This window comes from Hemiscyllium ocellatum, unplaced genomic scaffold, assembly GCF_020745735.1.
Source record: "Hemiscyllium ocellatum isolate sHemOce1 unplaced genomic scaffold, sHemOce1.pat.X.cur. scaffold_152_pat_ctg1, whole genome shotgun sequence".
NCBI lineage: Eukaryota > Metazoa > Chordata > Chondrichthyes > Orectolobiformes > Hemiscylliidae > Hemiscyllium > Hemiscyllium ocellatum.
The window spans coordinates 917,355-939,874 of NW_026867800.1; positions in this window are offsets into that span (position 1 = coordinate 917,355).

The window sequence follows — 22,520 nt, forward strand, 5'->3', positions numbered from 1 at the left end:
CAATACTGATGTAAGACTGACTGGTCTGTCATTCTCAGGAAAATCCCTGTTCCCTTGCCTGAACAAGGGATTACATTTGCCACCCTTCAATCAACCGACGCTACTCCAATGCAGAGTGAAGGCGCAAAGGCACAGAAATCTCTTCCCTCTCTTCCTGTAGTAACCTAGAGTGTTTCCTGTCTGCCCGAGGGATTTATCTATCCTTATGTTTGTACTTCAAACAGTCTGTATTTCACCTCAACTTTTTACTCACTGTCCAACCAACTGATTTACTGCTTTCCATTTCAGGGCTCTGTACAGTGCTGCCTTCCCGAGCAAGTATGGTTCCCAATATCCTGTGTATTATGGAATGGAAAACATGGGAAGCTTTGACTCTGCTGCTCCTCAGATGCAGTCTGACTGCTGTGCTTTTCCAGCACCACAATTTTCGACTCTGATCACCAGTCCTCACTTTCTCCATTACTGAGGGCTGTCCCCTCTGCAAACAGAGCAGGGAACTAATCAGCAGAAACTCGTGGTATCTGGAACTGACTGTTCAGTTCTGGAAAGTTGCATTTGATGAACACATTTACTAAAAACGAATTTCAAATTCAACAAATATTCATTCAGTCCCAGAGTTATAGTTTTGGTTCATGAATTGGACAGGTTGATAACGAACAGTGAATGACTGAAGAACTCCGAGGTACAGAGTATTCCAGGTGATATATCCCAGGTTGGATGTGCTTTACCTGATGCTGGTAATATTATCAGACAGACAGATATGATAAGGAAACGAGGTGACATGTGGAAGTGTGACATTTTTGCCATTACAGAGATGTGTTTGAGGGAGTTCAGGGCTAACGACTCAATATTCTGTGGGACCAGAACAAGAGTCAGGACAGAAGAGAGGGTAAAAGAGGAGGTGGTGTTGCTTTATTAATTATGGAGTTAGTTACTAGCGTAAGAAGGGACGATATCTTGAAAGGATCTTCTAAAGAGGCTTGGTGGTTAGAGCTCAGGATCAAAACCATGACAGAAATACTGCATGGGATATATTATAGACCCCCAGATAAAGGAAAGTACGGGTGCAGGTATATTACCAAGTTATTGAGGTGTGTAAAACAATAATAGGCTAGTTATATTCAAGCATTTCAATTCCAAACATTCATTCGGTCAGTGATAATTTTTTAAGAAGGGCAGGTGCTTTGAAATTTATTCCAGAGGGCTTCTTATATCAACACAGAACAGATACAACAATGGGCAGTGCAGTGCTGGGCCTCACTGTGGGGAACGAAACCAATCAGCTGTTCCAGGCAGAAATGGGAGAGCATTGTAGGACCAGTGACCGTGATATCACACATTTTGACTTTGCGAAGGAAAAGACCCCAAAAATATTAGAAAAATCAAAGCTTTTTGCATTGGGGAGACAGATTTTATGGAAACAAATGACAGGATCCGGCCAAAGTACAGTTGCTTCTGGGTGAAACTGTAGCAGAAAAAGGTGGGGCGGGGGTTGGGGGAATCATTCGTTTAAAATGGAATTGATGACAGTGTCGGCCCAGCAAGTTACACCGAAGATAAAATTTAGGAACACAAACCCAGAGAACCTCAGATGTCGACACAAATTCCGAATAGATGAAAAGAAAAAGAGAAGCTTAAATCTGGTACCAAGTGAACAGGTCAATGAAGGTCCCAAAAGAATATAGCAAGTGGAGGGTTAAACTTAAGAAGTCAGTGGAAGAACAGAAGGAGCGGTGATAAAACATTAACCGGTAAGATTAGCAAGAATCCACAGTCATTTCTTTTGGTTTTTTAAGGGTAAGAGGATAACATGGGAAAGAATGGGAGTATTAGGGACTAAGGAGACAGCCTGTTCACAGAGCCAGAGAATATGTTTAACACACCCTACGAATCGGTCTTCAGTTTGGCGAAGCAGTTCCTGGATTCAGGGAGAGTGACCGTTTGACCCTTGAGCAAACTGATGCAGAAGCTGAGGAAGAATTGAAATTTTATGCAAGATGGAGTGGGTAAATCACCAGATTACAGACAACCAAGTCTCACATCAGTGAGAGGGAAACAATTGTAGAAAATTCGGAGGACTGTTGAGGCTGGATCATTAAATATCTTAAAGGCTGAGACAGACAGATTTTTATACAATTGTTACGGGGAAATCGCAGGAAAGTGGAATCGGGGATTAACGAAATAAATATAACCTAATCGAAGGAAAAGCAGACTCAGTGAGCGGACAGGCATATTGTTGCCCCTACGTCAAATGGTGTTCTTTTCCAATAACCCTGTATTCACAAGAACATCAACCTCTCTCGCTATGGAGTGAGACACAGTTTGGAATGCAATCGAGGGATTCAAGGAATTCATAAACGCGATACTAATAGACAGAAAGTACGAGAGGACTGCGACAGCACGGATTGCCTGTCGGGGTGAGCATTTGCATCGACACAGTCACCACTAGCAGAAGAAAGACCTCAGAAAGACACCCTCCAACGCCAAGCAGAGACCAGCACTGGAGATCAGGTAGTCAGGGGCCAGGTGTCAAGGAGTGCTGAAGGCCTAAAGACTACATCACTGTCGTGTCTCCTTCCTTCCCTGACCAAGATTAAATGTGGAGGGGTAGAGAGACATGCCGTTGTAGCAGGGTAAGCAGGAAGGCTTTGACATGAGAGGCTTCGGACAGCTCAGCTCAGCAAAAGGTACAGGACTACTCAAATAAAGTCCTTTTAACTTTATTGGTACAGCAGTCGAGATGGCATTTAGGGCAGTCACACGCTCCTCTTGTGAGATGTGGTAGCTCAGGGAGATTTCCACCGGCCTTGATGGCTACACGTGTGGGCACTGCACCCAGCTTCAGCTCCTGGGAGACCGTGCTGGGAGCTGAAGCTGGGCAGCACGGTTGCTCAGTGGTTAGCACTGCTGCCTCACAGCACCAGGGTTCAAATCCTGCCTCGGGCAACTGTCTGTGTGGAGTTTTCACATTCTCACCGAGTTTGCATGGGTTTCCTCTGGGTGCTGCGGTTTCCTCCCACAGTCAGAAAATGTGCAGATTATGTGAATTGGTCATGCTAAATTACCTGTAGTGTTGCGTGGAGGGGAGTGGGTCTGGGTGGGCTGCTCTTCAATGGGTCGGTGTGAACGTGTTTGGCCAAAAGTCCTGTTTCCACACTGTAGGTAATCTAATCTAGGATTCACTCAGGGTCATCCGAGATACTGACAAATTCATAGATACTCCAATAGTTATGTTTCTTTAATGACTAATATTCCAATCCAACGTTCATCGTCCTGAGTTCATTAGCTTTACCTGTCAGTCCTGTTGTATGTAAATAAACACAATTTAATCCAACAGGCGTTCCTTGCTTCCTGTCATGTTCCAGGCAGAGAGTAGATGGACGACCACCAGGAATGGCAAAGGGATTGCAGGAATCCCCTGTGGCCATTCCCCTCGAAAACAAGTAGACCATTTTGGATTGTTGGGGCAATGACCGTTTAGGGGAAAGCAGCAGAAGCCAGGTTGGTGGTACTACCACTGGCTCTGGGGCACAGTGGGAAAGGGTAAAGGTAAGCAGGACGTTTAAGATAGGAGGGTCTATTGTTAATGGGACAGATCAGAGATTCTGTGGTCACAAACGGGAATCCAGGATGGTGCGTTACCTCCCAGGTGCTAGGGTCCAGGATATCTCCAAGTGGCTGCAGAACATTCTCAAGGGGGAGGGTGTGCAGCCGGAAATCATTATGCACATTGGCACAAATGATAGCCGTAGAAATAGGGACGAGGTCCTGCAGCGTGATTACAGAGAGGTAGGAGAAACCTTTTAAAAAAAAATCCTTGACAGTGATAATCTCCTGAGAGGGAGATTACCGTCCATGACATGCACTGGAGGGGGCACCAATATCTTGCCAGCCAGTTTTGCTAGGGTTACAAGGGAGGGTTTAAACTAGATTGGCAGGGGATCATATCCTCAAGAGCAGGGAGGCAAGTGGAAGGCGATACAGTAATCAGAAATAGTAAGATTAGGCTGGAAAACGACAGAGAGTAAGTAGTGCCTTTTGGATTAAATTGCATCTGTTTCAATGCAAGAGTGCTGACAGGTTAGGCCGATGAACCCAGGGCGTGGATAGGTAGATGGGACTGGGAAATTATAGCCATTACAGAAATATGGCTAAGTGTTGGATAGGACTGGCAGCTTAATGTGCTATGGAACAGGTGCTTTAGGTGAGACAGAGATGGTGGAAGGAGGGGAGGGTGAGTGGCATTTCTGATTAAGGGGAGTACCACAGCAGTAATCAGAGATAAAATAACAGATGGATCACCCAGTGAGGCTTTGTAGGTGGAGTTTAGAAATAAGAAGGGAATGGTGAGGTGATTGGGGTTGTAATATAGGCCCCCAAATAGTCAACAGGAATGAGAGTAGCAAATATCCAGGGAGAGAGGGGAGACCTGTCGGAGCAATAGGGTTATCATAATAGGGGATTTTTTTTCTCTAATACAGACTGGAACGGCCAGAGCGTTAAGTGATTTGATGAGATAAAATCTGTTAAATGTGTTAGGAAAGTTTCCTCAACCAGTATATAATGTATCCTACTCGGGAAGGGGCAAAATTCGAAATTTTCTTAGTAAATAGGGCATGACAGGCAACTGAGTTAATAGTGGGGGAGCACTTTGGGACCAGTAACCATAGTTCTATTAATTTTCAAATAGTTACGGAGAAGGACAAAACTGGTCCTCACGTTCATGTTCGAACTTCGGGCGTGACTCAGGTACAGGCGGCTAGGATCAAGGGAATCCCTGGAGGTATATAAGAGATACATGGAGTTTACTGAAGAAGGGAATCAGTCGGGTGAAAAGGGGGGCAAGAAAGAGCCTTGACTGAGAAGATTAGGATGAATCCACAAAGGTGCTTTAAATATATTAAAAGAAAAACCAATAACTAGGGAGAAAATAGGACGCCTCGAAGACCAATGTGGACAAGTGTGTGGAATTATCAAAGATGATTGAAGTCCTCAACGAATATTTCTACTCTACATTTACTGTGGCGAAAGACATGATGACTTGAGAACTTGAGGAAGTTAGCAGTGATATTTTAGGGACGATCCATGTCATAGTAGAGGAGATTTTGGACTTAAAAGAATGTTTTAAAGTTGATAAATCTCACGTTCCTTACCCGATATATCCAAGAACACCTCAAGCAGCTTCAGCCAAATTTGCGGTGACCCTGGCTTATCCTGTTGATCATCATTAATCACAGGTAATGTCCCGAAGACTGGAGGATAGAAAATATTGTGCCCTTATTCAAGAAGAACTGATCAAAAAAAGCTTTGGAACTACACATCAGTATGCAAGTTACTTGACAAGGTTCTGAGGGATAAGATGTATATGCATTTAGAAAGACAGACTTTGATTAGGAATAATAAGTGTGGCTTTGTGCGAGGAAGTTTGTGCTTGAAAATTTTTTTAAAGTAATTGAACGATGTGACCAGAAAGATTGACTTGGGTGGTGCAGTAGAAGTCGAAACATGTGGTGTTGGAAAAGCGCAGCAGGTCAGGCAGCATTCGAGGGGCAGGAGAATCTATGTTTCAGACATAAGCCCTTCACCAGGAACGTCCAAAACATCGATTCTCCTGTTCCTCTGATGCTGCCTGACCTGCCGTGTTTTACCAGTGCCACACTTTTCGACACTGATCTCCAGCATCTGCTGTGCTCACTTTCTCCAAGGGCAGGAGATTTTGTCGATATGGATTTCAATTACACCAGAACAGAATGAGGCCTTTCAGCCCCTGGAGCCTGATATACAATTACAGGAGGAGGCCAATAAACCCCCAGGGCCTTTAAAACTGTAACCAGATCATGCAGCACCAGTATCCAGTTACACAGCAACAGGATCAATCTATTCAGCTACTTGAAGTCAGTGACACAGGAAATGGAAGAGGCCACAAAGTGACTGGACTATGGGGTATACTGGAATAAAAGAACAAGTATACCGTTTTGGATACTTGTGGGGGGGATGACTTACCAGGGGCAAGCAACGAGGTTCAGGCCTCTGGCACGGAGCCTGGCCCCGTTGCTCAGAAGGGTAGGGTGGAGAAAGGTAGAGCAATAGTTCTTGGGGACTCGATAGTGAGGGGTACAGACAGACGGTTTTGTGGGGGCGACAGGGACTCACGTTTGGTATGTTGCCTCCCAGGTGCAAGGGTACGTGATGTCGCTGATCGTGTTTTCCGGGTCCTTAAGGGGGAGGGGGAGCAGCCCCAGATCGTGGTCCACGTTGGCACCAACGATATAGGTAGGAAGAAGGGTGAGGATGTCAGACAGGCTTTCAGGGAGCTAGGTTGGAAGCTCAGAGTTAGAACAAACAGAGTTGTAGTCTCTGGTTTGTTACCCGTGCCACGTGATAGAGAGTCGAGGAATAGGGAGAGAGAGCAGTTAAATGCGTGGCTACAGGGATGGTGCAGGAGGGAGGGATTCCGGTTTCTGGACAACTGGGGTTCTTTCTGGGGAAGGTGGGACCTCTATAAAAAGGATGGGCTACACCTGAACCTGAGGGGCACCAGTATCCTTGGGGGGAGGTTTGCTAGTGCTCTTTGGGAGGGTTTAAACTAACTCCGCGGGGGCATGGGAACCAGGACTGTAGCTTTAGGGTACAGGACCTTGAGTGTAGGGAGGTTAGGAATAATGCAGCGATCTCTAAGGAGGGTGCCTGTAACCAGAAAGGTGGATTGAAGTGTGTATACTTCAATGCCAGAAGTATAAGGAATAAGGTAGGTGAACTTGCAGCGTGGGTTGGTACCTGGGACTTCGATGTTGTGGCCATTACAGAGACGTGGGTAGAACAGGGACAAGAATGGCTGTTGAACGTTCCAGGGTTCAAATGTTTTAGTAGGATCAGACATGGGGGTAAAAAAGGGGGAGGCGTGGCATTACTTGTCAAAGACAGTATCACAGCAGTGGAATGGACGATGGAAGAGGACTTGCCATCTGAGGTAGTTTGGGCTGAGGTTAGAAATAGGAAAGGTGAGGTCACCCTGTTAGGTGTTTTCTACAGGCCTCCTAATAGTCCTAGAGAAGTAGAGGATAATATTGCGAGGATGATTCAGGAAAAGAGTGAAGGTAGCAGGGTGGTTGTTATGGGGGACTTTAACTTCCCAGATATTGACTGGGAGAGCTATAGCTCGAGTTCATTAGATGGGTCGGTGTTTGTACAATGTGTGCAGGAGGGTTTCCTGACACAATATGTCGACAGGCCAACAAGAGGGGAGGCTATATTGGATTTGGTTCTAGGTAATGAACCAGGCCAGGTGTTAGACTTGGAGGTAGGTGAGCACTTCGGGGACAGTGACCACAACTCGGTGACTTTTACTTTAGTGATGGAGAGGGATAATCGTGCGCCGCAGGGCAAGAGCTATAGCTGGGGGCAGGGAAATTATGATGCAGTGAGGCATGACTTAGGATGTGTGGATTGGAAAAACAGGCTTCAAGAGAAGAACACTAATGAGATGTGGGGATTGTTCAAGGAGCAGCTACTGCGTGTCCTCGATAGGTATGTACCAGTCAGGCATGGTGTAAAGGGCCTTGTGAGGCAGCCGTGGTTTAGTAAGGAATTGGAGTCCCTTGTGAAAGGGAAGAAGGCGGCATATGTAAAGATGAGGCGTGAAGGTTCAGTAGGGGCGATTGAGAGTTATAAGGTAGCCAGGAAGGAGCTAAAGAGGGAGCTAAGAGAAGCGAGAAGGGGACATGAAAAGTCTTTAGCTGGCAGGATTAGGGAAAACCCAAAGGCTTTCTATAGGTATGTCAAGAATAAAAGGATGACTAGGGTAGGTATCGGTCCAGTCAAGGATAGTAGTGGGAAGTTGTGTGTGGAGGCGGAGGAGATTGGAGAGACATTAAATCAGTACTTTTCATCAGTATTCACTCAGGAACAGGACACTGTTGCTGATGTGAATATGGAATCACAAATAATTAGAATGGATGCCCTGGAAATATGCAGGGAAGAGGTTTTGGGAATATTGGAAAGGATGAATATAGATAAGTCTCCTGGGCCTGATGGCATTTACCCCAGGATCCTATGGGAAGCTAGGGAGGAGATAGCAGAGCCATTGGCCTGGATTTTTATGTCGTCATTGTCAACGGGAATAGTACCAGAGGACTGGAGGATAGCGAATGTGGTCCCATTGTTCAAGAAAGGGAGTAGGGATAGCCCTAGTAACTATAGGCCAGTGAGTCTGACTTCAGTGGTGGGCAAAGTCTTAGAGAGAATGGTAAGGGATAAGATTTATGAACATCTGGGTAGGAATAACGTGATCAGGGATAGCCAGCATGGTTTTGTGAAGGGCAGGTCGTGCCTCACAAACCTTATTGAGTTCTTTGAGAAGGTGACTAAGGAAGTGGATGAGGGTAAAGCAGTAGATGTTGTGTATATGGATTTTAGTAAGGCGTTCGATAAGGTTCCCCATGGTAGGCTAATGCTAAAACTTCGGAGGTATGGCATTGAGGATACATTAGAGGTTTGGATTAGGAATTGGCTGGCTGGAAGGAGACAGAGGGTAGTAGTTGATGGATTATGTTCATCTTGGAGCGCAGTTACTAGCGGTGTACCACAAGGATCTGTTTTGGGACCATTGCTTTTTGTTATCTTTATAAATGATCTAGAGGAAGGACTTGAAAGCTGGGTAAGCAAGTTTGCGGATGACACAAAAGTCGGTGGAGTTGTGGATAGTGAGGAAGGAAGTGGTAGGTTACAGCGGGATATAGATAAGTTGCAGAGCTGGGCGGAAATGTGGCAAATGGAATTCAATGTAGCTAAGTGCGAAGTCGTTCACTTTGGTAGGAATAACAAGATGATGGATTACTGGGCTAATGGTAGGCTACTTGGTAGTGTGGATGAGCAGAGGGATCTTGGTGCCCATGTACACAGATCTCTGAAAGTTGCCACCCAGGTAAATAGTGCTGTGAGGAAGGCATATGGTGTACTGGGCTTTATTGGCAGAGGAATTGAGTTCCGGAGTCCTGAGGTCATGTTGCAGTTGTATAAGACTCTGGTGAGGCCTCATCTGGAGTATTGTGTGCAGTTTTGGTCGCCATACTATAGGAAGGATGTGGAAGCTTTAGAACGAGTGCAGAGGAGGTTTACCAGGATGTTGCCTGGAATGGTAGGAAAATCTTATGAGGAAAGGCTGAGGCACTTGGGGCTGTTCTCATTGGAGAAGAGAAGGTTTAGGGGAGATCTGATAGAAGTGTATAAGATGATTAGGGGTTTAGATAGGGTAGATACTAAGAACCTTTTACCGCTGATGGAGTCAGGTGTTACTAGGGGACATAGCTTTAAATTAAGGGGTGGTAGGTATAGGACAGATGTTAGGGGTAGATTCTTCACACAGCGGGTTGTGAGTTCATGGAATGCCCTGCCCGTATCAGTGGTGAACTCTCCTTCTTTATGGTCATTTAAGCGGGCATTGGATAGGCATTTGGAAGTTATTGGGCTAGTATAGGTTAGGTAGGATTCGGTCGGCGCAACATCGAGGGCCGAAGGGCCTGTACTGCGCTGTATCCTTCTATGTTCTATGTTCTATGTTCTAAAACCAGGTTACATAGCCCCTCAGACCTGCCCTTCCATTCAGTAATTCAGGGCTGATCTGCACTCGGCCACAATTTCTCTTTCATGCCCAATTCTTTGTAGCCCTCGACTCTCTGACGGGTCAAAATCCATGAACACCCACTCGCACCCACCAAACATTTCAGTGATTTGGCCTCCCCAACTGTCTGGTCCCAACCGTCACTACCCTCTGAGAGAAGGAAACACTCCCCACACATATACCTTGGCCTATTGACATGGATAGAAGATATGAACACAGCGTAAAGTTACTGGCCCTGATATCAAGACAGGATTTGATAAAGCAAGATGTCAAGGAGACTGAACAAAATTGAACTTGATGGGAATCAGTTGTAAATTCCCCACTGGTTGGATCATTCAGAACACAATGGGGCTGGTGGACATCAATCCTCGCAGTCCCTAGATATCCTTGTGGGCAATCCTCAGGGTAGCTTCTTCGGCTACTTCATCAATGTCTTTCCCTCTGTCATATGATCAGAGGTGGAATGTTCTTTGAAGATTATGCAATGTTCAGAGCAATGAGTCACCTCCTAAAGTACTAAGGTAACATTGATCAAAAGCACTGCTGGGCACTAAACATTTTCACGGTTAAAAGCAAGAGGAACCCCTTCAACAACTCTAGCTGGTTTCACAGTAATATAAGAAAGCCATTCACCCTATCAGATCTATTGGATAACAAGAGGCGCAATGCATTCACTCACTCCTGCCTGTTACACAAGAAGACAATTTAAAATAAAAGCAGGTGTTGGAATCCAAAATACACACGCAGGAAGCTGGAAGAACAGAAAAAGCAAGGCAGCATCAAGACTTTGAGAAGTGAACGCATTGGATATAACCCTTCGTCAGGACTGTGGGTGGGAGTAAGGGGTTATATAGATAAAGTGTGGGTGAGGGAGGAGGAGGCAGAGTGGCGAGTTGGGGGATAAGTGAACACAGATAAAGGGTATCAGCGGGTTGGTGATGGGAGGGCTGAATCCAGTTGGTAGCAGGACAAATGGTTGCTCAGAGGAATGGAAGGCAGGGGAGGGCTTGGGAAGGGAGTGGGGGGGATTAAAAGGGAGGCAATTTGAAATTGGAGAATTCAATGTTGAATCCCCGGGGTGCAGGCTGCACACGTGACAGATGAGATCTTGTTCCTCCAAATTATGGTTTGGTTTGTTGTGTCAATGGAGGAGGCCAAGGATGGCTATGTCGGAAAGGGATTGGGAAAGAGAATTCAAATAGGAACTGACTGGGAGGTCTTCCATTCCACCTAACAACCCTTCCTTTCAGCTCCAAAACGGAATTCATCCCTAGCATCGCCCAACCAGGTTGCACCCACCACGTGTGCCCACATATCCGAACTCACCATCTCCCTGATCCCCCCACCCCAACCACTCCCTTCCCTCTTTATCTGCTGCTCTCCCTACCCCTCAACCTAGTGCTGAAGACCGGTTGTACCTGAAATGTTGACTTTCCCAGCTCATGATGCTGCCTGGCTTGCGGTGTTCTTCCAGTCTTCTGTTTGTCTCCTATAACTCAGGAAGATAGAGTCTAGTCAACACAACATGCTGATAGGCAGAAACCAAGGGTTGCCAACTGAAGTCCTTGAACCTCTGTACTCGGGCCAGGATGAAGAAATTCAGTTCCTCAAGATACTGACACATGAACAGAAGAGGCCATTCAGCCCCTCCAAACGGTTAGACTGAGATAGGAGGATGTCATTTTTCTGCAACACAACAAACCAATGAAGCAGAGACTGCACAGACAGACTGCTCCATGTTGTTCCTCCTGGCTCCATTGCTAATGGTACACACATGTTATGTTAACGTGGTTTGCTGATCATGAGGAGGGAAAGTGATTGGTTTGTGTCATGTCCCAAGGAAGCATTTTCCATCGCCGAGATGTCATGAACTTGGCTCGGCTACTCAAAACATCTTGAAGCAGGCAGCCCAGAACATACCTTTGCAAATTGTTTAGGTAAGTGTACAATGAAAATTAGCTGGAGTAATTTAACTAGGTTGACTACTACATTTTGAAACAGACAAAAAATTTATTCATAAAATTACACAATGAAACACAAAGAACTGAATAAAGAATCACGACAGAATTCAACCGATTCAGCTAGACTTAATTATGCTGTTCCGAATATACATAACTGTCCGAATAAGCAAACTCCCAATAAAAGCCAGTATAAATGGAACACAAATTTCCAGTTTGAAGTTGAATGTCAGAAAAGAGAGAGAGTTTCCACACAGCTCCCAGTTGAACTTCCCAGTTCGAGACTCAACTGAAAACTGCTCAGTTCAGCGAGTTCAGCCAAAATAGCTCACCACTCTCCGTTCATTATACTGGTTACTTATAAAGCATGACCACTTTGGTCTGAAGTCTCATCTGTTTCCATATAAACAAAATGACTCTGAAAATCCTTTTCATCTCTGTACCAAACCAGACTGATCGGAGCTTGGCCCCGTTTTATTGTACCTCTGAAAAAAAAACAAGGACAGAGTCTCCTTGAGCCAAGGAACAGCTTTTAGACAAAAAAGGGACTTGCTTTGTAACATGTCTTTCCCCCTCCCCCCACCTTAAAAAATGAACTATCAATGTTAAAAGGTGGCTGCATTTTTAACCCCTCACACCCAGGTAGTAGTCTCAAAACTGACAGATACATTATACCAACTGTAAACATTCAAACATGCACAAACCCATGCAAATTCAGGCCACGGTATACGCACCACCAAACACCTCCGTTATCTCATTCGATTCTCAATAACTCATCAGCTTTCACGTTTTCGCGACCTGCCACATGCACAATGGTCAGATTTAATGGCTGCAACAACAAGCTCCATCTGAACAGTCTGGCAATTGTGTCTTTAATTTTTCCACAAATGTCAATATGCTGTGATCAGTGTATACGATTGTCTCAGATGCATTACTGTAATAGAAACACAGTTATGGTGTAATGCCAACACAAAGTTTAAAGTTTTTTCTCCACCATTGAACATTTCTGTTGATGATCGTTCGACTTCCCAGAAAAATACACGATGAGTATTTCTATTCCCTCATCCTCCTCCTGCACCAACACCGGACCGACACCCACATCACTGGTAGCGATAGCCACCTTAAAGGCTTTGTGTAATTTAGTGCAGCTAATACTGGGGGCAGTGGCTAACACATTTTTAAGCTGTAAAGTGCCTTTTGACAGTACTCTGTCCACTGAGAGTTCTTGCCCTTTACAATTCGGTGAGTGGAGCAGCCACACTGCTTAAAGTTTCGCACAAACTTTCAGTTAAATCCAGTCAATCCCAGGAACCGTAGCACTACGTATTTCTTTTTGTCGACGGTGTGGAACATTACCGAACTACTTTCGTTTTTGTATCCCATGGGGCCATTTGTCCATGTCCAATAAAATGACCCAGGAACGTGACTTGGGTTTTCTCAAATTCACTTTTAGTTAGGTTTACCACCAAGCCTGCCTTCTAAAGTCATTCAATCAAGTCGATAAATGCTGTAAATGATCCTTTCATGTGTGACTAAAAACCACCAGGTCATCAATGTACACCACATAGTTGGGTAATTCAGCAATGACCTTATTATCAGTCTCTGAAATGTGGCTGGATTGTTTTACATGCCAAATGCCTCAACATTGAACTGATATAGTCCATTTGGCGTTATGAAAGCCACAATTGCCTTTGTTGTCTCTGACAGAAGCCCTTGCCAGTAGCCTCTGAGCAAGTCCAACTTAGAAATGTAAGTAGCCTCTCCCACTTTTTCGACACAGTTCTCCAAACATAGAATTTGATAAGCATCAGTCTTCCAAACGAAGTTGACTTTGTGATAGTCCACACATGACCACTGGGTAACTACTGGCTTTGGCATCATGACTATACATGAGCTCCAGTACTGTAACTCACTTCGATTATGCCATCTTGGAACGTTTGCTCTGTCTCCTTCTGACCTGAGCCAACTTTAGAGGGTAATGCCTTTAAGGATGTTGCTTAATCAGAACAGCATCTCCTGTGTCTACATCACGTACAATTACATTCGGACTTCCCAGTTTATTTCTGCGGATCTCTCCACGATATCGTAATAACTCTTTCAGGTCACTGTGCTTTTCTTGTGGAAGGTAACTCAATAATTTATTCCAATTTTTGACAACTTTTTCATTGTTCAATTTGATATAGGAATGTCCAATTCGGAATCCTCTGAACTTGATTCTTCCTTCTGTGCTGTAATCGTTAATGCCTTCTTCTATTGCTTTCATTCCCTATCAAAATATCTGTTGAGCATATTCATATGACACACTCTGTGAGATTTCTTCCTGTCTGGTGTCCGTACCAAGCAGTTTACCTCATTCAATTTCTTCCCAATTTGATAAGGTACAATAAAACTTGCTTCTAAAGGCTCAACTGTAACTGGAAGTAACATCAATACCTTATTCCCAATTGCAAAATTGAGAATTTGTGATTTCTGATCCACTTCCTGTTTCATTGTATGCTGCGATACTTTTAAATGCGGTATAGCCAAATATCCAGCTGTATTTAATCGTTCCCTAAAATTTGATACATCGTCTAAATGAGTGGTCTCTGAATTCTGACTTATTAATTTCTCCTTAACCAATGGTAATGGTCCTTTTACTTCATTCCCACAAATTAATTCAAATAGTCTGAATTTGGTCGATTCATTTCGTGCGTCTCTGATCACAAGTAGTTCAAAAGGAATTTCCTTATCACAATCATCTGGATTATCCTGACCATAAACCCTCAATGTGCTCTTCACTATTTGATGCCTTCTCGCTCATGCTCACGGTGATTCTGAATACTACGTAGTAGATTTGAATTGTTTTATTCCCAAGTTGTCCATCACCTGCTTGAATAGTTCGGATGTGAGGTTTGATCTGTCTGGATCTCTATTGGTAGTCCGTACCTAGTTAAAAAATACGTATTTTTTTCTACAACTCTTTTAGCTGTGATGCTGCATAATGGGTCTGCCTCAGGAAATCTAGTCGACACATCCATTGTTGTTAATAAATACTTATTCCCACTTTTCGTTTCAGATAGGCGACCTACACCATCTATCAACACTCTTGTGAAAGTTTCCTCAAATGCTGAAATAGGTATTAAAGTTCAGGTTTTATTACTGCCTGTGTGACATGTTTGAGACGTCTGGCAATATTCAACTACACCTTTGTGTAGTCCAGGCCGGTCAAAATATATTTGTATTCCAGCCTGTAATGTCCTCACCCCGAAATGATCTCCAAGTGGTAGCTCATGTGCCACTCGCAACACCTCCTTTCTATATCCAACAGGCAAAACAATTTGATGAACTTCTGTCCACGTCTGATCTGCCACAATGTGCGCTGATCTCCATATCCGCATTAAGACATCATTTGTTAAGTTATAACACACAGGAATGCATTTATTCTCTTTCTACCTAAATATCTTTTGATATAACTTTTGTAACTCCTCAGCTTTCTGCTGTAATTCAATCAGCTTAGCAGAGGTAAAAATACGTTCATGTTTTCCAACTAGCTCCTTCTCTGTTTCACTTATCTGATCAAAAAGAAACTTTCGGATAACTCTACGTCAGCTTCCTTATCTCTGCCTTTATCCTGCTTCAACCAGTGCATTTGTGATCTTCTGATCACGCAATCAGGGAAAATTCCTGGATAAACATTCTCCAGGTCTTCAGTTGCCTGCGTCTCCACTGGCTTTTCAACTAGACCAGGCAGCATGCCTACCAGTGAATCAGCTATATTATTTGCAAGGACAAATTTTATTCCTGGAGCTCAGAGTTAGGGGTCCAGTACTCCTATCACACATTTTCCACACTTCTCTGGACTCTCCAGCCTCACTTTACATAACTGAGCACTTTTTGCCTCACTATGAATTCCTGTTACTAGCACATTTTCTGGCAATATTCTCTCAAGAGTGCATAAAGCCTCACCCCTCAGCATTGCAGACTGAAAATATCCTGTCAATTAATATTGGAACCTCCTTACAAAATATTCCTGGTCTATGTGAATCAACTTTACTCTTTCATGTAACTTTTTAATGCAGATTTGGCATGTCCACTTATCATTTTGTACACTCTGAGACAGTTGCCTAACTTCCCTTATGCTTTTTGTTACGAGTCCAACAAAACACCCAGGCTTGTCTGGTTATCCTACATTTGGTTTTCTCCCAGCCCACCAACACTGTGATTTTGTGTGGCCCACTTTATTACAATGAAAACACCATAGTACTTTAACTTCTTTGCAAGGTTTTCTTTATTACTGCTACTTATTACATATTTATAATCTGCACTGTGGTCTACCTTTCCCTTTACACGTGAGGATATCTCTTTGCTCCAATTTCTGTCCCTCAGAGACCAGAACTGGTTCTGGAAAGCAAACCAAGTTTATGGACCAGTTCATAATCATCAGCCATTTCAGCAGCTAACCTTGCTTTTTGCACTCTCTGCTCTTCCATCTGAGTTTGCATTACTTATGCAGCGAATTTATGAATTCCTCCCAGTACTAAACTCGCTAAGGGCATTATAGCTTTGCTTGAATTTTAAATCTCTTATCCAACTATCGAAATTAGTCTGTTTGATCCTTAGAAACTCAGTGTAGGTTTGACCAGGATCCCTCAATAGATTCCTAAAAGGTTGCCTATGCAGACAAAATGTTTTTTTTTAACTTCCTCATACTCCCCAGATACCTCCTCTGCTAGGGATGTGAATACCTCGCCTGTCCTACCTACGAGTTTCGTTTGGATCTACAAAATCCACATTGCCTCTGGCCACTGCATTTGTGTAGCCAACGTTTCAAATGAGATGAATTGGGCATCACATACTCCTCATCAAGTTGAGACAATGCTTGAACATACTCAAACAAATTCTCACTAGGCTTCTGACTACCAGGAGTTGCTCATCCGCACTCTCTTCATTACCAAGCAGACCCTCAGCCGTTATCTCCAGCCTTTTACACTGACTTTCCTTTTTAAATGTGAGTTTTTGTTATTCAAAAGCTCTCCCTTTCTCTCTCGCCTGCTGCTCTCTCTTTTGCCATTCGTTATTTTTACTCTCTGTTCTACTGCTCTCTCTTTTACCCCTTCTTCTGCATTTTATCAATAGTCAAATGTTTCATTTTGGCTACCCTTTCCTTACCTCTCAACGTTAACTCAAGATGTTTCATTTGCAACTGAATTCTTCCCATCTCTGATTCTGTTGGTTTCTCCAGAAAGTTTAATTGATGAGCTTCTGCTGTAATTATCTCTCCTTACCTCACAAAAGCAGTCAGTTCCAATTCCAGCTTCTCTGCTAATTCTTGCAATTTGGTCTTATTCACTTTTCATAAAATATCCAAAGTCACTGCATGCACACCCAGGAAACGTTTGGCGACTGAAATAGCCATTACTATTCGAAGCTTTGTCAACCCAATCAAACTAATACCAGCAATAAAGACACAAGCATTTCCCATTCGCTGTTAAAGATCCAGCAACGAGCCCCCAGTCTGTTATGGACGAGGCTAGACCACTTAAAACATTCTTAAGCAAGCAGCCCAGAGCATAACTCTGCAGTTTGTTTTGTTAATTATCCAATGAAAATTACCCGGAGTAATTTAGCTAGGGTGATTTAAATCAGACAAAAACATTGTTCAAAATTCCACAATAAAACACAAAGAACAGAATAAAGAACCCCTACAGAATTCAACTTATCCAGCTAGACCTAAATATGCTATTCCAAATACACACAATAGTCCCAATAATCAAACTCACTTGAAATAACGTCATAATGGAATGCATGTTTCCAGGTTGAAGCTCAAGGGCAGAAAAGTGAGAGAGTTTCCACACAGCTGCCAGTTGAACTTCTCAGTTCAAGACTCAACTGAAAACTGCTCAGCTCAGCTCAACTCAGCTAGCTCAGCTAAAAGAGCCGACAACTCCACGTTCATTATACAGATTTCTTTTAAAGCATGACGTCTTTCACCTGTAGTTTCATCTGTTTACATATAAATAAAAGGCCTCTGAAAATCCCTTTCGCATCTGTACCAAACCAGACTGATCGAAGCCTGGCCCCATTTTATTGACCCTCTGAAAAACATCAAGGACATGGTCTACTTGAGCTAATGAACAGCTTTTAGCAAAAAAAAGGATTGGTTTGTAACAGAGAAGACAAGCTAGTGTTCTGTATGGGAGTCAGAAGCTGGTGGGAATGGCTAATACTATCAGAGTGTGGCTGGTGACAGATTTGTGAACAACATGACGTTCAATGCAGGGTCACACACCAACTGTACATCCAGGCGGTGAGAGTTCATTCAGAACCTGGAGCTCTCTCTCTCAACCAACATGGGGGCTCCATAGAGCTCTGTAAGTTATCATAGAGTCATAGAATCCTATAGCACGGAGACAGGCCCATTAGCACAAACTGGTTCATGCTGATCTAAATGTCCATCCATGCTAACCCCATTTCCCTGCGCTTGGTCCATATCCTTCTAAACCTTTTCTATGTATATATTTGTCCAAATGTGAAGATACATGTCATGGAAAACATGTTATATCTAATGCTATCCATGTTTGTTTTTGGAAATAATGAGTGTTGATTCATAACACTCCAGTGTTAATGCAATCGCATTTTATTCATTTTGTAACGTTGTAGATTAAACGCTCATTTTCTTCACACTCTCCTCAGCAGCTATTAGTCTGGTGAATCTCCAATCCACTGTCTCTGTGTAGCAAGGAGATCATTGATTATAAATGAAAGAAAATACTGTCTCAAGTACACTCCACAACTGCAGGACGGTGTCTTCATTCTTATACTTTAATCATTTTGTAATGAATGATACTACTCATTTATTGTGCTGATTACTTGCTGAGTCATAAGAGTCATAGAGATGCACAGCATGGAAACAGATCCTTTGGTCAGACCCGTCCATACCGACCAGATATCCCAACTCAATCTTGTCCCACCTGCCAGTACCCAACTTTTCTGTATGAATTCTGTTAGTGCCCTATGATCAAGGACATCCAGCTCCTTTTCATCAAGAGCACTTCCCATCATCTCGCCTTCTCATAAATACAAAATGAGATGGATGGAGTATTTTGCCGATCATTTATTTGCGTTATGAAGCAAAGTCGCACCAACAACAACATCACTGTTGCCATTGGAGTTGATTGGAGATACTGAGGAGGCGATGATCCAGCTGTATTATCTCTGAGTATAAATCCAGGGAATGAGGTCATGACCCAGACACCGGATCCGAATCCCACAACGGCAAATGTTGGAAATTGAATTCAATAAAATATCAGGAATTAAGAATCAAATGAAACAATGAAACCATTGTTGATTGTCCTACCTGGCACCCTCATACACTTCAGGAAAGGAAATCTACCGTCTTCAGCTGGTCGGGCTTACATGTGACTCCAGACCCACAGCAATGTGGTTAACTCTCAGTTGCAGTTTGAAATGGCCAAGCCTGCCACTCAGTTATATCTATCACTTCAAAGCCTCAAAGAAAAGAAACCGCATGGACCTCAGCACTGACTACTTACAGCCCACGGACTGCAGTGGGTCAGGAAGGCAGCTCAACAAAACGTTCTTAAGGACAATGGGGAAAGGGAATTAAATATTGGCCCAGCATCCCATTAATGAATAAAGGAAGATAATCCCACTCAGGGAAGAGAGAAAAACCAACATCGATCAAGCTATTTCCCAACTGTGTTCAGTTCTGATGTATGGTCATTAGAATCGAATTGCCAATTCTATTTTTGGCAGATTTTGGACCAATCGATTGGTTCCAGGGAGAAGGTGGATTAAATTAAATAGACTGGGCGACAAGCAGCAGGAACTGCTAACACCCCGAGATACTGTGTGTGGGAGTGGACCAAAGAATCTCAGTGAGGGAGATCACTGACATAGGGGAACTCAGCATCTCCGCTGTGGGCCGAATAATGATTGATAAAGTTTGCACAACACCTCCATGGTTTTGGAATTCACATTTCAATTTATTTAGCTCAAGGTCATGAGTGTATTTTAACAATCTTATCTGTTTGTATTTTCCAGATTTTGGACTGTACGAAAAGTCACTTTGTCCCTGTATTTTGTGTTGCATAAGCATATTTTATTACTGGGGAAGAAGGGACCTGTTCTGATGGGCTGGTCTTCATCTGAACAGTGCTGGGACCAGAGTCCGAGCAAATCACATAACTAGGGCTGTGGACAGATCTTTCAACATTTTTTTTGGTTTTGGGTGGGGTTTCAGTTATCAGGGAAATTAGAAAACTCGAATTAAAGGACGACGGAACAGTGCAGAACGCAGGAGGGGTTATTAAAACCTGTAGCACAGGCACAAATAGGACAGAGTGTATTGGAAGTGTAAGCAATCAAACTTCAAGCACAGTGGACAGACAAATGACACTGAGAGGAGGAACGGTTAATACAGGACTGAGAGTGTTATATCTGAATGCATGCCATATAAGAAACCAGGTAAATGAGCTTGTGGTAGAGATTGAAATTGTCAGAGGCGTGCTGCAAGGGGATCAGGACTGGCAGCTGAATATTCAAGGGCATACATCCTATCGAAAAGACAGGTGGCGTGGGGGGAGCGGTGGCCATATTAGTAAGAATGAAAATAAATCAATCATAAGAATTCTGGTCTCGTTGCTATTGGAAGGATGTTGTGAAACGTGAAAGGATTCAGAAAATATTTACAAGGATATTACCAGGATTGGAATACTTCAGCTACAGGGAGAAGTTGAACAAGCTGGGGCTGTTTTCACTGGAGCATCAGAGGCTGACGGGTGACCTTATCGCGGTTTAGAAAATCACAAGGGGCACCCTTTTCCCTAGGGTGTGGGAGAAATAGAAGGTATAGGTTTACATTGAGAAGGGAACGATTTAAAAGGGACTAAAGGAGCAAGTTTTTTCATGCACAGGGTGGTGTGTGTATGGAAACAATTTGGTAGGAAGTGGTAGACATTGGTTCGATTCGAACATTTAAAAGGCATCTGGATGGGTATGTAAATAGGAGGGGTATGAAGGATATAGTCCAAATGCTGACAAATGGGACTAGATAAGGTTGGGATATCTGGTCGGCATGGACGAATTCGACCGAAGAATCTGTTTCCATGCTGTACATCTCTCTGACTGTATGACTTTAAGTAGGGTCAGATGGCACAAAATCAGAGTGGGTAGAATTGAGTATCACCAAAGATTGAAAAAGCAAGCATAGTTGGCGTTATGTCCATGATTCTGAAAAGTAGTCAGGAGCTGCGGCACAATACACACCAGGAGATAGAAAAGATGGGTAAAAAAGCAAAGTACGGTAGTCATGGGCGATTTCAATACATGGGGGGACTGGGAAAATCAGGTTGGTAGTGTTTTGCAAGAAAAATAATTTGGGGAATATCTTCAATCGGGTTTTTTGGAGCAGCTTGTGTTGGAGCCCACTCAGGAACAGGCAATGCTGGATTTAGTTTTAAGGCAGACTATTTAAGAGAACTTAAGGTGAAGGAACACACAGGGAGCAGTGATCATAATATGTTTGAATTTATTCTGCAATTTGAGGTATTTCAGCTGAATAAAGGCAAGTGCAGAGGCATGAGAGAGGAGCTGGGTAGAATTGACTGGGAGAAGGGCCGAGCACGAAAAACAGTGGAAGAGCAATGACAGGAGTATCTGGGAGTAATTAAGGAGACATGACAGAGATTTTTCCCAAGATAAAAAAGAAGCATGGTGCGGGGTTGGGGGTGGGTGGTGGGGAGGAGTGGGGGGGGTTTGGGGGGAGGTTGGGGGGCGGGGGTGTAGAGGTTGGGGTGAAGCGACCATGGCTGATTAGGTTAAAAAATCACACAACACCAGGTTTTAGACCAACAGGTTTAATTGGAGGCACACTAGCTTTCGGAGCTCCACTCCTTCATTGGTGTTTGTGTCAGCAGTCAGGGACAGAATCAAAGCAAAAGAGCAAGCAGATAATGTGAGGAAGGGCAGAGGAAAACCAGACAATTTGGAAGCTCACAAAGACCAACAAAATAATACATATGGAAGGGGTAGATTAAATATGAGGGTAAGCTTGCCAATTAAATCAAGGAAAATTGTAAGATTTTCTTTAGATTTATAAAGGGCAAAGGCGAGACAAAAGTGAACATTGAGCTGCTGGAAAATGACACTGGACAGACAGTAGTTGGGAAGAAAGAAATTGCTGAGGACATAAATAATTTCCCAAAAATTCAAGAGTGTGAAGGGCCAAAGCTCAGTACGTCACCCATCTCCAAGGGAAACAGGGTAGTAAAGCTAAACGGGCTGAGATGGATAGATCACCTGGACCAGAAGGACTAAACCATAGAGTTCTAAGGGAGAAAGCTCAGAGGCAGTGGAGACGTTAGTGGTGACCTTTCATGAATCATTAGAATCAGGGAATGTCCCAGAGGACTAGAATAGCACTAACGTAAAATCCTTGTTTAATAAGGGAATAAGGCAGAAGACGGAAAATTACAGACCAAACAGCCTAACCTCAGTCGTTCTTAGGATCCTGGAACTGATCGGGAAGGATGAGATTTCTGAATATTTGGATGTGTATGGTCGTATATGGCAAAGTCAGCATGGTTTCATCAAGGGGGGATCATGCTTGACACATCTGCTAGAACCTGTTGAGGAATTAACGAGCAGCATAGAACAAGGAAACCCAATGGATGTTATTACCCGGACCTCATGAAGGCCTTTGACAAGTGCCACACAGAAGGCTATTGATTATGATAAGGGCCCATGGTGACAGAGGCAAGGTGCTAGCATGGATAGAAGCTTGACTGCTTGGCAAAAAGCAGGTAGTGGAAATAAAATGGTCCTTCTCAGGATGGCAGTCGTTGACAAAATGTGTTCTGCAAGACTCAGTGTTGGGTCAACTTTTCACATTTTACATTAATGATCTAGATGATAGAACGGAGGGCATTCTGGCTACGTTTGCA